The sequence below is a fragment of the Pinus tabuliformis genome, chromosome 4_1 (assembly GCF_031772625.1).
Source record: "Pinus tabuliformis cultivar Carrire ecotype Pingquan chromosome 4_1, CPIR1, whole genome shotgun sequence".
NCBI classification, from domain to species: Eukaryota; Viridiplantae; Streptophyta; class Pinopsida; order Pinales; family Pinaceae; genus Pinus; species Pinus tabuliformis.
In genome coordinates this window covers 559,350,045-559,365,542 of record NC_142303.1, presented here as the reverse complement: position 1 = coordinate 559,365,542, position 15,498 = coordinate 559,350,045, and positions in this window count along the sequence as shown.

The window sequence follows — 15,498 nt, the reverse complement described above, 5'->3', positions numbered from 1 at the left end:
TCTTCAAGTGAATTGTTATAAGGAGATGACCTGTATGTTGACCATTCGTCGTTTGTCATTTCTTTGACAGTTTTGTAAATCGGGTGAATGCATTCTGCAAGGTTTTGTTCAATACATAATTTGCAATGGTTTTTACAATATAGTTCATGCCAGACTGGGTCCATCACAGTTCCACTGACGCCATAGTCAATCCACCAATGTCTGAACCACTTACACTGCTGATACCCCTAATAATGGCCAATGGTGCTAAACTTTCATTTTGTATAGTGAGTTCCTACCTTGTCATCGACGTTGAGGAAGTCCCACCAGAGCTGTTTGTATTCTGAAAAATTGTACACAGTATCTGGAAAAATGATCTTGGGGTCATTTCTTGGCCATCAAGCAGCAGGTTGAGTCTGAAAATGTCCGGGCTCATTCCAGAGATCTCTTGTCATGTAGATGCAGACATATCTTTCATGTATGCTCGTGTTGGGTCCTCCATGGTACCAAATAGTGGCAATGTCATGAAAGTTATGTTCTAAAGCTCTTTGTGCAATGTCAGCATCTCTTCTTGCTTTATCATAGATCATGTCATGAATCCACTTCCCCCCTTTAGGGTACACTTTTCTTTCGGGGACAAAGTGTTGGAAGTCAGTGTGAGGTTGCAAGTTGGCGTCCAATACTTTTGTATTTCTGAGCTGCCATGTGGGCCGCCAATTTCTTTTGTATTCTTCCCAGTCTTGGTCATCTGGGACAGTCCTTAGTACCTCCTGTCTCTGATTCTGATCCCACTCCGTGATTATCATCATGACATGTTCATGTTCTTTTGCCTCAATATATTCCCTGCTAAGAAAATCAGGGAGACTGTTTTCTGCACCTTTAATGTGCTCTACTTGAAAATCAAAGTTTGCAAAAAGAGCTTGCCACCTGGCAAACTTTGCTTCTTCGGCCTTCTTGATGTCTTTCGTTAATATGTTCTGCAAGGCGGATGCATCAGTTCTAAGTAGAAAGGATTTGTTAATGAGATAAACTTCAAACTTACTGATGCAATTCCATGCTGCGTTGACTTCTTTCTCGATTGTGGAGTAGTTCTGCTCGGCTGGATTCCACACTCTAGATGCAAATTGGACTATTTGCTCATCTTTCCCAACCTTTTTCTTTAAAATTCCACCCCATCCAATATTGCTTGCATATGATTCTACAATTTTATATGCAAGATCATCAGCAACATATAAAATAGGCAAAGATTTTACCTTAGCCTTAATGTTCTGGACTGCTTTTGTATGGACTTCTGTCCATTCTGGAGGATTCTTCTTTAATATCTTATTTAAAATTCTTCTGTCAATTGCACAGTCCTGATAGAAGTTGTTGACATAGTTAAGGCAGCCTAAGAACCTTTGCAGTTGGTTCTTATCTGCGATAACATCCCAGAAATTTATCTGCAAACTCTAGTGCATGTTTTTGCAAAGAAATCTGCCCATTGTAGATTGTGTGGCCCAAAAATTTGATAGTGGTTTGAAAAACCTCTATCTTCTTTTTGCTAAGCACCAAACCATTGTGCTTTACCAAATTCTTAAATATATTTACATGCTTAAAATGCTCCTAAATATTTTTGGAAAATATCAATACATCATCTATATACACAATAAGCCAGTCAAAATATGGCTTAAAAATATTGTCCATTACCTTTTGGAATTTTGATGGTGCGTTCTTCAATCTAAAAGGCATCACATTCCATTCATAGTGGCCTGAAGGTATGATGAAAGCAGTCTTGAATTTTTCTTTCTCTGTGATGACAACTTGCCAAAATCCTGCGTTCAGATCAAACTTAGAGAAGATCTTAGCTCCCGCTATCCTTCTGATTAAATCTCCTTTATGGGGTATTGGATAGGTATCATCAGCTAAGACTGAATTTAGAGGCTTATAATTGATTACTAACCTCGGGATACCTCTAATCTGTTCAGCGCTTTTGTTCACGTAGAACCCATAACAGTTCCAAGGACTGTCTGATTCTCTGATCAATTTTTTGCTCAGGAGCTGCTGAATTTCCTTCCCACAAAGATCCCTGTATTCTTTGCTCATGGGTATTGCTCGACTCTTACAAGGCTTACCAGCATATCCTTCCTTGTAAGGGGGCTCAACTGTGTGCTGCTTCCTATGCCAAAATGCATTAGGTTCTTCAGAGCAACGTTCATCTTCTATCTGCTTTTTCAAATCTCCAATCTTGCTTTTTACTTGGGGTAGTTTGAGCTGTTCTTCTACTCTAAGAGTAGATTTCAGATCTTTCAAATCTGATAGTCTAGCTTCAGCTCTATCCAAGTTCTGCACAGTTTGGACCATTGTGGAGATTCTTGGGTTAGAGATATATGGAAGTTCAATATTCCTCCTTGTCCCTTTGGATGTGGGGACTGATATAAAATATCCAACTTTTCCTCTTTTGAGTCTAAGTGACCCATGAGGCTCAACCGCTGCCAGAAAGACATTTCCAAGTATGCAGTCTACTAGAATGTCAGCTACTGCAAATTTTAAATAGACACAGTGAGAATCAAAACATAGAGAGGCTTTGGGTACCTCATATTGGAGCTTTTTGTTACCCAAACCTACTACCTTTCTTTCTGCAGCGACCCAATATTTTGCTGGTATATTTTTCATATTAAGGATATTGATATCTGCTCCTGAATCAAGAAGAGCAACCATTTCAAACATTTTCCCTTTTATGCAGATATTTACTTTGACATGATGTTGTTGGTAGGAGATAGTTAACAATCTCATATCTCTGAATCCAAAATTTGGATCCTTTATCCCTTCAGCGACTTGTACTTCTTGGTCACTGTTGTATGGAGCAGTGTCCCATGGCTGATCGTTATCTTCTTCTACTTTTTCCATCTATTTACCTTTCTTCAGTTTTGTAATCTGAGCTTTCATTGTAGAAATTTCTGCCTTGAGATTATGAATCTCACCGCTGACTTCGCCTAGGGTGAGTGATCTTACCCTATCAAGTTTTCGCTGATGCCTCTGAAATGATTTTGTGTTTCTTTCATATGAAGCATCAATAAATAAAGACTTCTTACCTGAACTATTTGAAGCTTTGGATTTGAGCTGGTCCATAAAGGCTTCAGTGAGGCGATTTTTCATTTCTCCATCCTCCATGGCTCATATCTGGGATAGGATTTTCAGCTCGTCTTCTTCTGTTGCGGCCATGAGTACTTTTTATTTTTGGAGCTTAGAATTCTCCCCTTCTTCACTGGATTCACTATAGAACTCTGAGTCAGAATCGTAGTGAATTTGGCATGCGCATTCTTCAGATTCGGAACATAAGCACTCTGAGGAATTAGAATCTGAATATTGTTGCATATGTGCTTGGAGTTCTTCTGCAGAAGAAGAACTGAAAGAATCGTATGAAGATTCTTCTATCTGATGTTGCTGATCTATTTCTCTGATTACGACATTTAGGCAACGTTCTGTCTTGTGTGCATGAAAACCACATTTCATGCATATTATAAGTCCTCTTCCTTCTTGCTTGACTTGTTTGTCTTTTTGAATGAAGACTTCAGATTTCTTGCCTCTGTTTAGCTTTGATTCTTCGCCTTCTGGACATCTGGAGGAAGTATGTCCATTCTTTCCACATAACCAACAAGTAAGCTTATTCCATTTGTCCTGCTTGGCTGTGTGCAGGTGAATATCAGAGGGATTATAATAGTGTGTTCTAGGAACATACTTATAATACCCTTTCTTTGTTCTGGAGGCTTGGCCTTACCTTGGTTTGGAATAATTTTTTCTGTCCTTTGGATACTTTCTTCGATTCTTGTAGAAAGTTTCTTTAAACTCTCTTTTTGCTCTTTTCTTAGTGTTCCTTCTTTTTACCAAAGGATCATCCACTGTCAGTCCATATTTACTGTAGATGGACTTCTTTTCTGGCAATCTGGAAAGTTTTTCTAGAGATTTATTTACCTTTGAGCTTGTACAAAGACTTACCAGTGTCTTTGTAATGTGAGCGTATATCTCACCCCATGTATATGACTCAAAAAGTAATTGGAAGACTTCTTGCATTCTGATATAATCTACAAATCTGGATTGTAGCGCTGCAAGATATACTTGTTTCCATAACAGGTTCTTTGAATCTTTGGCTTCGTAAATCCTCTGCATGAAATCTCTATGGAAGTCTTCAAATTGGGACATTTTGTAAGTAAGGAATATGAGCAACCATTAAAGGATCTTGTAGATTGAAGGCATGGATAGATTGTCCAAAGGGAGAACGAGAAGACAAGATTTCTCCAAGAAGCCTAGAGAGATGGTTGTCTATTGAAAAGGAGGGAAAAAATGAAGTGGACTCTATTGAAAAGGACATTGAAGCATAACCTAAGTACTTCATTAGCGAAAGAAGAACTTAGATTTGGTGAATATGGAGTAGTGGAAGTTCACTTCTGTGAACCATAGCAAGGACAAATCCTAGGAGAGGATGATGTTGGTGATGAAATGATGATTTGCTTAGTTCAACACAAGGAAATAATGTAAGCAACATCAGATGAGGAGGAACAAATATATATATGTAGCTAACATTTTTCATGAGTTTGAGTTTGCGGGTATCGAGTGTCACGAAGTTGAACAGGTGCCATAAGTTCTGAAGAATGTAGAATCTCAAGAGAAGTTGAGTTATGCTAATGAAGAAGAACACGAGGAAGTTGATTCAGAGGATCATTTACAGTCTCAAGGAGTTGTCACAAAGGAAGGAGATGCAGAGTTAGCTCATGAAGATAGCATGGAAGAAGTCCATGAAGGAGCTAAAGCTAAAAATCTTCAAGTATGTGAGAGGAAGAGTTCCCTTAGAGGTATATTTGATTGGGTGTGTCTTCTCTTACTGAATATATTATGGATCTTTTTTAAAGAAGTTTCCTCATGGGTTGAAGATGTATGGAAATTGGGAAAAGAAAGGAAACCACATGTTTTGAAAATTTTGACTATATATGTGTAAAGATGATGGAAGAATAGTTGGTGAGAAGCACTCAGGTCAATGTATTTTGGTTAATCCAAGTAAAACCAAAATAATCCAAGAATGAGAATATAGACATGAAAGTGTCAAGAAGAAGGAGAAGACATTATTCTTTTGTATAAGCGGGAAGAGAGGAAAATATTTTTATAAAGATGGTTGTGAAGAAGGCTTCAAATAAGTATCTCAAGGAAGAGATGACCAAAGAATATTTTGGAGCAATAATGAGGAGGTTTATACAAAACAATCAGTTGTTCTGTGGAAGATTTCCAAGAGTCACATCCAGGGATTTTCCAAGGATGAATAAAGGGTTGAAAGAGGAACTCATTTGCCTAAGGAAATGGAGAACCATACATTTGCAGTGGAAAGAAAGAGAGGAGAAACACATTTGTATGATGAGACAAGACACTCTGGTCCTACCAAGGGAAATCAGGGAGGAGAAAATTATTTTTGTAGCAATTTTGATATGTGTGCCGGTATCACTAGAAATCAAAATTATGGAAATTCCATGGAGCCAATAGAAGACTTGATATGGAAATCATATACCTTGGATATAATTGAGTAAATATGGGAGGAAATTGTTGCAACCCTTGCGTAGAGAAACATCACACTAGAGGACTACAAGGGATATAAATCTGCAATATCCTACTGAATCTTGTCATCATAACTAAGACAAAGTGAAGATCAAAAGACTATTTGGGAAGGTGAAAATTTAAAAAAGGGAAGTTTGTGAGATCCAAGAGTTGAAGGGAAAATTTTTGTAACACAACATGTGTGGAGCTAGTTTCATGTTTATATGTCAAGCAAGGAGATGATTTCTTTTGAAGGTGAATAATTTAGTCCAATTGACAAATGGACAATGAGAATGGCAGAAGAACTATGTATTGTGACTTTTGAAGTTAAACAAATTACGGAGTTGGAGAATAGTGCACAAGACCATTTGGAGTGGAGAAAAAAGACCATAAAAATGATGGAGGCACAAGGCACAACATCTAGAGAATGTTTAAAGCAGGATTGTAAGTGTTTTAATATTGTTTATGAACCTTGGTATAAGTTTAAGTTTCTTTTTGGAGGAACACTATTGTGGCTAATTCAAAAGGGCAACAATCAGCGAAAAACGAAGTATGTGAACATATCACAAAAAGGTAAGGTTTGGGACCCTAGTGAAGCAATAAAACATCTGAAACAAGCCCAAGAACATAGACAACATGATGTATGGGACTCTGGAAAATTGGGAGCTATACCAAAACCACAATGGAACCAAGCCCGAGGACAACAAAAACACTTCGCGTGGGATCCAGGTGGAGAAATAAATTGGAAACTTATGACCAAGAGGTCATATCTTTCTTTCTTTTTTTGTTGCCTAGGGAGTATGATGAAGGAGCATCACCACTCTTAAATTCATTTTCTTTAGAACCGAAAAGCAATCCTGAAATCTCCCTCAATTTGTAATTGTAATATCTAGAAGTAGTGGATTTCATGTAAAAACAAGTGTCCTGCTTCTAGAAGAGGCCAAAACCTATGTTTGTTAATCTGTTGGATGATTTGGGCCAATGGGGCCTTTTCCAAATGTAACAAGTCACAGTCAAAGAGTTGGGAGTTAGCATAGGGATATGTGTAGATTCTTTAAGGTGTTTAGGTGTCCCTGTTTGTTGGGACAAATTCTAGAATAGGCTAGGGGTGAGACCTCACTAGCAGAGTTTCTCTCACTGATTATTGGGAATATTCTCATGTAAATATGTTCTTACAACTTTTTTTTTTGTAAGAAGAAAAGTATAAGGCAGGTAGAGGTGAAGATTTAGAGGCCTTGAGAAGTGAGCTCAGTGAATTTCCAGGGAGTGAGTCCCACTGAAATCCTCTCTCTCTCTCTCTCTATATATATATATATATATATATATCTTCTGAAGTAAAAGAGAAAAACTCTCTCTCCACTTCGAGTTCCCCTATGAATGTGAATTGAAGTTTTTTTCTAAGGTTGTTGTAATTCTCCAAGACCCCACCAGTGATGAAATTAAGCTTTGTTGCAAAGGCCCAGGGGCGTGAGTCGAAAGGACTCTAGTACTAAGCTCATTAGGAATTTCTGTAAACACTTATTGTTTGAGGTAAAATGGAAATCTAGTCTTCCTCTAGTCGATTCCCATGTTCTTATTGATTGCATATCTATTGATGACTATGAGGAGTGGATGACATCCCTACATTAAGGAAATTGGAAACCCCTATTTGAGTTAACCGTGGGGAGTTGAGAAATCACCCATCTCCAAGTGCCCCAATTCAATTTAAACTACAAAAAAAGTGGGAAATCGCGTTGGAATTGTGAATTAAGGAGGAAGGAAGGCCTTCGACAAAAGTTAAGTGCGTAAACAAAAGGAGGCCGACCCTGACCTTGTTGTAGGTCCTGACCCCCAACTTGGGCGGGACCCACCAAAGAAGTCAGTACAGATGCCAGTGGGCCAGTAGTAAACTAGAGTTAGTTGGAGTTTTGGATAAAGGGAAGAATAGTGGGAGGTCCTAACTCTTGACCACCAGAAGACCCCGCAATTTTTTTTTTGTATTATGTTAAGATTATAAAGGGAAAAAGATTCGTCGAGAATTTGGGTTTGAGCTTAATCCTATAGCAGTAGTTTAATTAGATTGTTTTTTTGTCTTGAAAATTATAGAAATTTCGGTAATATTTTGATAAAATTTGGTAAGGATTTTGTAAATCCACATTATAGCTGTCAAATATCAAGATTTTGGTTGCCCCAGAGGTTTTTGATGGTGCTAAATCCATTTCCACCATAAAAACATGATTCAAAAACTGCTAGTACAAGATTTATTGAATTTTTTTACCCAAATTCCGACCACTTTTAGTCATTCAAGGAATTCCTCCGCTTCGGTAGACGACACCGATTTTGTAACACAAAGAGCCGCACCACCACAATTCGCGGGTAAACAAAATGAATTAACGTTGGCGGAATTTTGATTTTAATTTTGGGAAACACGCCTTCCGCTGCGTTATAAATTTTGAAAATAAAAGTGACAAGTCTTTCTAATTTTTTATTTTTTTTCCAAATTTTGAAAAAAAATAATATTACAAAATAGTTTATTATAAAAACTTTAACATAATGAGATTAAAAAGTTTAAGATAATTTTGAAACATATTATCTTGTTTTTATGTTTTTAGGGGGTAAAGACACTTAGCTAGTTAAAATTGCATGGTTTGAAAATGCAATAATGTGTTTATTATGGAATTTTTAAAAATGGTATTTTGGTAAATTATAATTTTATATATTATTATTAGCTTAATAACTTAAATGAAAAAATAAAAATATATTAATAAAATAAATTGATATAAGAAATTGTTAAAAATATAATATTAATTAAAACTTCAATTTTCATAGCTCATTTTATTGTAAAATTATCTATACTTAATGTTGATATAATAAAAAAATTTAACAAATTTCTCAAAGGTTTCCATAGATTCTACAATGATATTGAACAAAAGTGAGTTATCTAAATAATTTTTTTTATCAATTTGCAATCATTATCTTTCTACCCAACCATTGGTGCACTTGAAAGTATATCAATATCATATACGTTGGCTGGGGCGGATGGCTTTCGCTCCCCCCAACCGCGTTCGAACCTGCGGAGGTCCCCCCTTCGGCATTTGTGACGGCTTGTCCGTATTCTGCTTGGCTTCGGCCGTATACCGTATCCGTATTCTGCTTGGCTTCGGCCGTATTCTGACTGGCTTCGGCCATATTGTAATCATGAAGGCTGCGGCCATATATGGATTTTCTCTCTGAAAAAAAAAAAAAAAATCAATATCATATACGTTGATTTACTTATACTTCTTTTTGGTTGCAGCGAGTTTGTTGCTTTACAAACATGGATGTTTAGGTTTCTTGGGTTTCTTGTTAGCAACCAACGATATCACACATGAGCATACCCTCCTAAAATAAGCATTTTAACATTTATTATATTATAAAAGAAAAAATAAATTTAGCAACAAAGTTATTATCCAACTTTGATGAAGAAGTAATAAAAAAAGTTGTACTCTAAACTTGAGGTTCGTGTGATCTTTTCACAATTTTCTTATAATTTGTAGTAGTTGTAGGACATAGTTCAATTTCTATACTTAGTTTTTATTCTAGGAAATTTATTTTGAATGATGACATTATATCATCTTGTTTTTTAGAGTGCAAAACTTGAGAAAATGATTGCACTTCAAAGGATATGATCCCTTTGAGGCATGAGAGATTCAAAGTTAAGATGGATTTATGTGGTATTAGTAGTGTTATGTATATAACTAATATTGGATTTTTTTTATCATTTGATTCATCAAAATAACCATTTTCTTGTAACATCGTACTTTCAATATTGTATCGTGTGATACTTATGGGTGGTTTACACAATGAACCTAGTACAAACAACATGCATTTGTGCAATATTAAAGAACACCCTCAATTTCATTAGATATTAAAAACATTTCTTAAAATCCTTTTGCTAAACCTTCATCCCGACATAGCATTGTAATAAATGACCTTTATTTTAACTATATATCTTAGGTGTCTATGTTTTTTTATTAAAAAACATCTCTTAAATCCTTTTGTGAACCTCCATCCCATTATACCATTGTAATTAATAACCTATATTTTAACTAGATACTTTAGATGTCCATGCTTTTTATGACATTTTGAATGTCCTTTTCATTTCTACTCCTAATATGATGAGAAGACATAACTCTTTATGAGCCTTGGATGATGATTATGCAAACTCATGCACTACTCCCCTTTTTTTCTTTCTTATTTTATACCAATGACTTGCTTATAGAGTAATATGGATATTCCAATAACATTAATTGTTTTTTATCAATAAATGAGGTAAAAAGGACCGAAGTTACCCAAATCATACCTCTTTTTCTCTTTTCCAATAAAACACCCAATGAAAGACATTGATCATAGAGAGGTTGACATTTGAGTTATCAATATATTAGTGCTTACATCGACTCCATCAATGGAGAAAAACTATCTCTAAAAGTTACAAGTCCATATAACTATGACCCTTTATTTACTTCTAGCCAATGGGGATTCATTACAAAGTCCTTCCACCAAGTATATTTTTGATATATTAGTGATTTGGACATGATTCATAACGAAACTTTTGATCTCCTAAGACTTTAGATTGATAGGAAAATACATCAACATGAATTTTCATAAATGTGAACCAATTTATTATAAAACAACTTATTAAATTTACCCTACACATCTATATCAATACTTCATTCTAAATATTTTCCCCCACTCCTTGTATCCTCTAACATCTAGATATTTCTAATATGTTAAAAGTACCCCTTTACCCTTATATACTAATTTTAAGCATGATCTCCCTCCCTTTAATTCTCAAATATCTATATATTTTTAATATGTTAACTTCTATAAAATAAATAATATATTACTTTTAATTGTTGGAATTTTAAACTTTTGCTATAAACTTTGTTAATTAATTAAACCTAAACTATAATCCTTACAATATTATATTTTTTTCTCTTTTTTCCCACCATCAAAACATTAAAACAACTTAAAAATTACATGACCTCGTATACCTATAATAAAAATAAACTAAAATTCGACACAACCTCTATTATATATGAAGGCTCGTAAAACAACTTGAAACTTGCAACACCCTCTTGTAAACTTACCATATGACTGAGTTCAGTCATACCAAAAATATAATATATTATATCTGGAATAATAATCTCACCAAGCATTTGGTTTACATAATTACAATATGAGCATGATTCAATTACATTATAAAGGAACTTATCACTTTACACTATTTGCAACGATTGACTCAGCCTAATGATAAGTAACTCATTCGAGTTGTCGATCGGATGTTGCCAGAGAGGAAGGTACTTTCATGTTATGGTCAGACTTATTACACAAATCTAATGAGTTCCAGCATGATAATAAAAAATTTATAATCCTTGGCAGGCACTCCATAAGCAACGAGACAAGCATAGGCCAATGATGAACCGTCGAAAACTTTTTATATAATAAAACAAAGTAAAAAGGAGGAATGACCAGCTTTTCAAGCAAATTGGAATAAGTAGAATAGTTTACTGTAAACCTTACTCAAAATCATACTAGACACGTAATAGATTACATGGAATTAACAGACTAACAGTGTTTCCTGTTTTAGCTACACACATAACATACAATGAAATGGAATGCTGAACTTTGACTGTTACCACCACTGTTACACACATATTTACAATACATTAAAATATTGAACTTTCACTGTTGCCAACATTGCTGCTGGTGGTACTTGTACCAGCCCCACTGGTCAAATTTGAGCTGCTCAGCAATCTCTGCAATGATATTTGACTAAAATTTGACCTTTGAGAATCAAGAAAAGTATCTCGAATGCTTTCCAAAGCTCCCACAATGTCCATCATATTCGGCCGTTTTCGAGGAGCTTGTTGTGTGCATGACAAACCCACCCTTATGAGTTGACCGAGACACATCAGAGTCTTATCTTCTTCAGTTTTAGTTGTGGCACTATTATTCAACAGACTGCTATCCACCACTTCTTCCAGTTGATTTGGAAAACCACTACTGGTCCATGTTTTCAAGTCCATTCCTTCCGTAAATAAGTTATGGGTTGGTTTTTTCTTTGTGAGCATCTCTAATAGCACTATTCCATAGCTGTAAACCTCACTTTTTGTTGTGACTTGTCCTCCTAGCCCGTATTCTGCATTTTCACAATTTCAATTAACTTGTATTATTCACAATTTTAAACAAAATAGAAAACTAAAAGAAACGGTTTAATATGCTATCCACTTTGAATTATACCCAGGGGAATGTAGCCTATGGATCCTTTGAGAGCATGTGTAGAAATGGAAGCTGATTCCTCAGAATTTGCAAAACACATAGTAGCAATTCCAAAGTCTGTTAAATATGCTGTGAGATCTTCTCCAAAAAGCACATTGCTGGGTTTTAAATCACAGTGAATCACTTGTATGAAACAATGATGATGAAGATAAGCCACACCATTTGCAATGTCTATTGCTATATTCAACCTTTGAATCAAAGTCAAAACACTTTAATCTTTTTCACCATTGGGATATAACCAATTTTCTAAGCTTCCGCTTGCCATGAATAGAAAAATCAAAGCTTTGAAGTCCAAATCTGAATAGCAGGTTATGATTTTAATCAAATTCCTGTGTCTGACTCTGCTCAAAACATTGCACTCTTTGTCAAAACTCTTTTTTGCTCCTTCATTTTCCAAATTAAGAACCTTGACGGCAATAATTGTGCCATCATTCAAAACACCTTTATAAACTTTCCCAAAATTGCAAACTCCTAACAAATTAGATTCACTAAATTCATCAGTTGCAATAACAAGCTCCCTGTATGAAATTCTTTGGTGCCCCACATTCAAAGCCCTCACACCCTGCCCCACATTCAAGGACCATGCACCCAATAGTCTCCCATGATTTAGTCTCCACAAAATATGCAGAAACAAACAGCATAGAACAATAGTTATAACTGCTCCAACACATTATTTCTCTTTTGAAATGAAAGAGACTTTTATGTTCATTAGCAGAACAGGTTGACAAACCTACCCAACTTCCACACAAACCAACATTGAGCAGGGATGGTCTGTATAAGTCTATTACTCGTGCTATCTTTCGTCCCGCGGAACTTATTCGGGAGAAGGAACTTGAAGAACTTGGTTTTTCCGGAGGGGTCGTCATTTCCTATCGGGAACGCTATGTCATTTACAAACCTTTTCTTCGCGGCGTATTTCCCACTCATTGGATGCTTGTGGGCCATCCAACCGCTGACCCGGAGTGATTTCGAAATATTACTCCGTCTCGATGGTGATCGGTCATGGTATCCATAGCGTTGTTTTTTTCTCGGCCAGATCCTGACTTCGCTCCGCTCTTCCCCTGCGAGCCCGATCGACTTGACAGTTTCTCCTGCCCCCCTAATGCGGCCTCTCACTTCGTTTCGTTCTTCCTCTGTACCGTCGAAAACAAACCCGATCGACCTTACTTTCCCAAATGCCCACCACCGGCCCTTTCCGGGAGAGAGTCAAGGGTACACCTGCGGGGGCTCGCCCCGCTTGGCTGGCTCTACGAGGGCAAAGGCGGACGGCAAGCAAAGCGAAGAGGCCCCTTTCTGTGTCTCGTGAACCGGTGCAGGCTACACAAGTGCTCTCCGAACCGTGCTGGATAGTAACCCATCACACGGCTCTCTGACTTCACTTTCTCTGGGTTCTGTACCCAAAGGCCTGTCAAAACCCCATCTCCAAGGTGATCGAGCGTCCAGGTCCACGGTGGGGGGGGGCGTGGCAGGCTACGTCGAGTAGGACTTGTCAGATAGCCCCCCTTACTGGCTTGAAATACGTTACTAAAAGCCTGTCTAATACGTTAGTGACTCCTAGCTTTCAAACAGCATAGAACAATAGTTATAACTGCTCCAACACATTATTTCTCTTTTGAAATGAAAGAGACTTTTATGTTCATTAGCAGAACAGGTTGACAAACCTACCCAACTTCCACACAAACCAACATTTCCCATAAATGCAGTGGCATCAAGCATTTTGAAAATTCCACCTTTAGGGACTTCGCCGGATAACTTATTGAAAGAAAAATTAAAATAAGAGAGAGCTTTGAGTTTCTCCAAAGACATAGGTATTTCACCTGACAAATTATTGGTATTTCACCTGACAAATTATTGGAAGAGAAATTTATGGAATGAAGATTTTGAAGCTCACTGAGAAAAGCCGGAATAAGACCTTCAAGTGCATTGCAAGAAAGATCTATATCTTGAACCATACTCATTTTGCTTAGTCCCAAAGGTATTGTGCCTTCTAATAAATTGTTTGAAATCTTGAAACCCATAGCCAAATTTACAAGACCTCCCATCTCCAGAGGTATGTGCCCCCTGAGCCTGTTATATGATAGGTCTAAAAGTAGCAACTTCACACATTTCCCTAAAGTTGCAGGTATAGTACCTGATAACTGGTTATTTTTGAGAATCAGATATTCTAGCTGCTGGAGGTAGCCAACGGATTCGGGGATTCTTCCAGTGAGAGTGTTTCCCCCAACAGATAGGATCCCAAGGGATTTGAGTTCCCCAATTTCCATCGGGATGTTTCCTTTTAGATTGTTGGAACCCAGATATAACCTCTCCAACCTTTGAAGCCTATTAAGTGAAGAAGGAATTGCTCCGGTAAAATGATTCTCCCCCAAGTCAAGGTACGTTAAACTAGTTAGATTTCCAATCTGTGTAGGCATTTCGCCTGATAAACCATTGTAGCCCAAGTATATGATACTCATGTCTTTAGGGAGCAAGCCAATAGAAGAGGACAAACGTCCCGTGAGATTATTAGAGTATAAGACGAGTTCTCGTAGGGAGGAACAGTTAATTAGCGCAGTAAGAATGGGCAAGCTCGTGGTGCTGCCGCTAATCAGTTGATTATAAGCTAAGCGAAGCTGCTGGAGTTGCGTCAACTTACCCAACTCCATGGGCACTACCCCGCTGAGCTTGTTTTTCCCGAATTCGATGACTTGAAGCTTCGTACAATTGAACAAGGTAGCAGGAATGCTTCCACTGAAATTATTACCATACAGATATATTCCAAGCAAATGGGTGTGCCTGGTACACAATTCCGATGGTATGTGTCCAGTGAAATAGTTGTAACTTAAAACCAAATTTTGGAGATTTGTGCAGTTTGAGAAGGAAGAAGGAATTTGCCCCGTCAAACTGTTATTCCAAACATAGATGTGGCGGAGAAGCCTTAGCATACCCAATTTGGAAGGAAGGCGCCCATGAAGGTTGTTACTTTGCAAATCTAAGTAGACTAAAGAGGACATGTTTCCAAAGCAGGTGGGAATTGTACCCGACAAATAATTCTCTCCTAAGTTGTAGTATTTTAATTCGGAGAGAACACACAGTTCTGAGGGAATGCTTCCTATGAGATTGTTAGCGGACAGATACAAGCTCCTTAAACTGCGACACCCACCCAGACTAGGAGGAATGGAACCTTGGAGTTTATTCCTATTGAGGATAAGCATATGTAAACGAGAGAGGCTTCCCAATTGGTAGGGAATGTGACCATGAAAGTTGTTATTGCTAAGGTCGAGTATGACGAGAAATGAGAGGTTGCCGAGAAGAGGAGAGATTGTACCTTCTAATCCCATGCTCGAAACATTTAGGGAGACAACTCTGTGACCACTGCATATGATATTTGTCCACTCGCAGACTGAAACATTTGGCTTCCAGGAGGTGGGTAATGGTTGGGAGGGATCATAAGTCCTGATTGCAGACACGAATCCAAGCATAGCCTCTTGGTCAGTAGCATTGCTTAGATGAGCACCGGAACCATGAGATAATCGAACTGTGGCAGAACCAACGGGAATGAGAAGGAGAAACAAATAAACGAGTAACAAGAACATTCTCATACTACAAATGGAAAGAGAAGGAATGTACCAGATCTCCATCACCTCCTGCAAGAGAATAAAGGGTCAGAAAACAATGTTG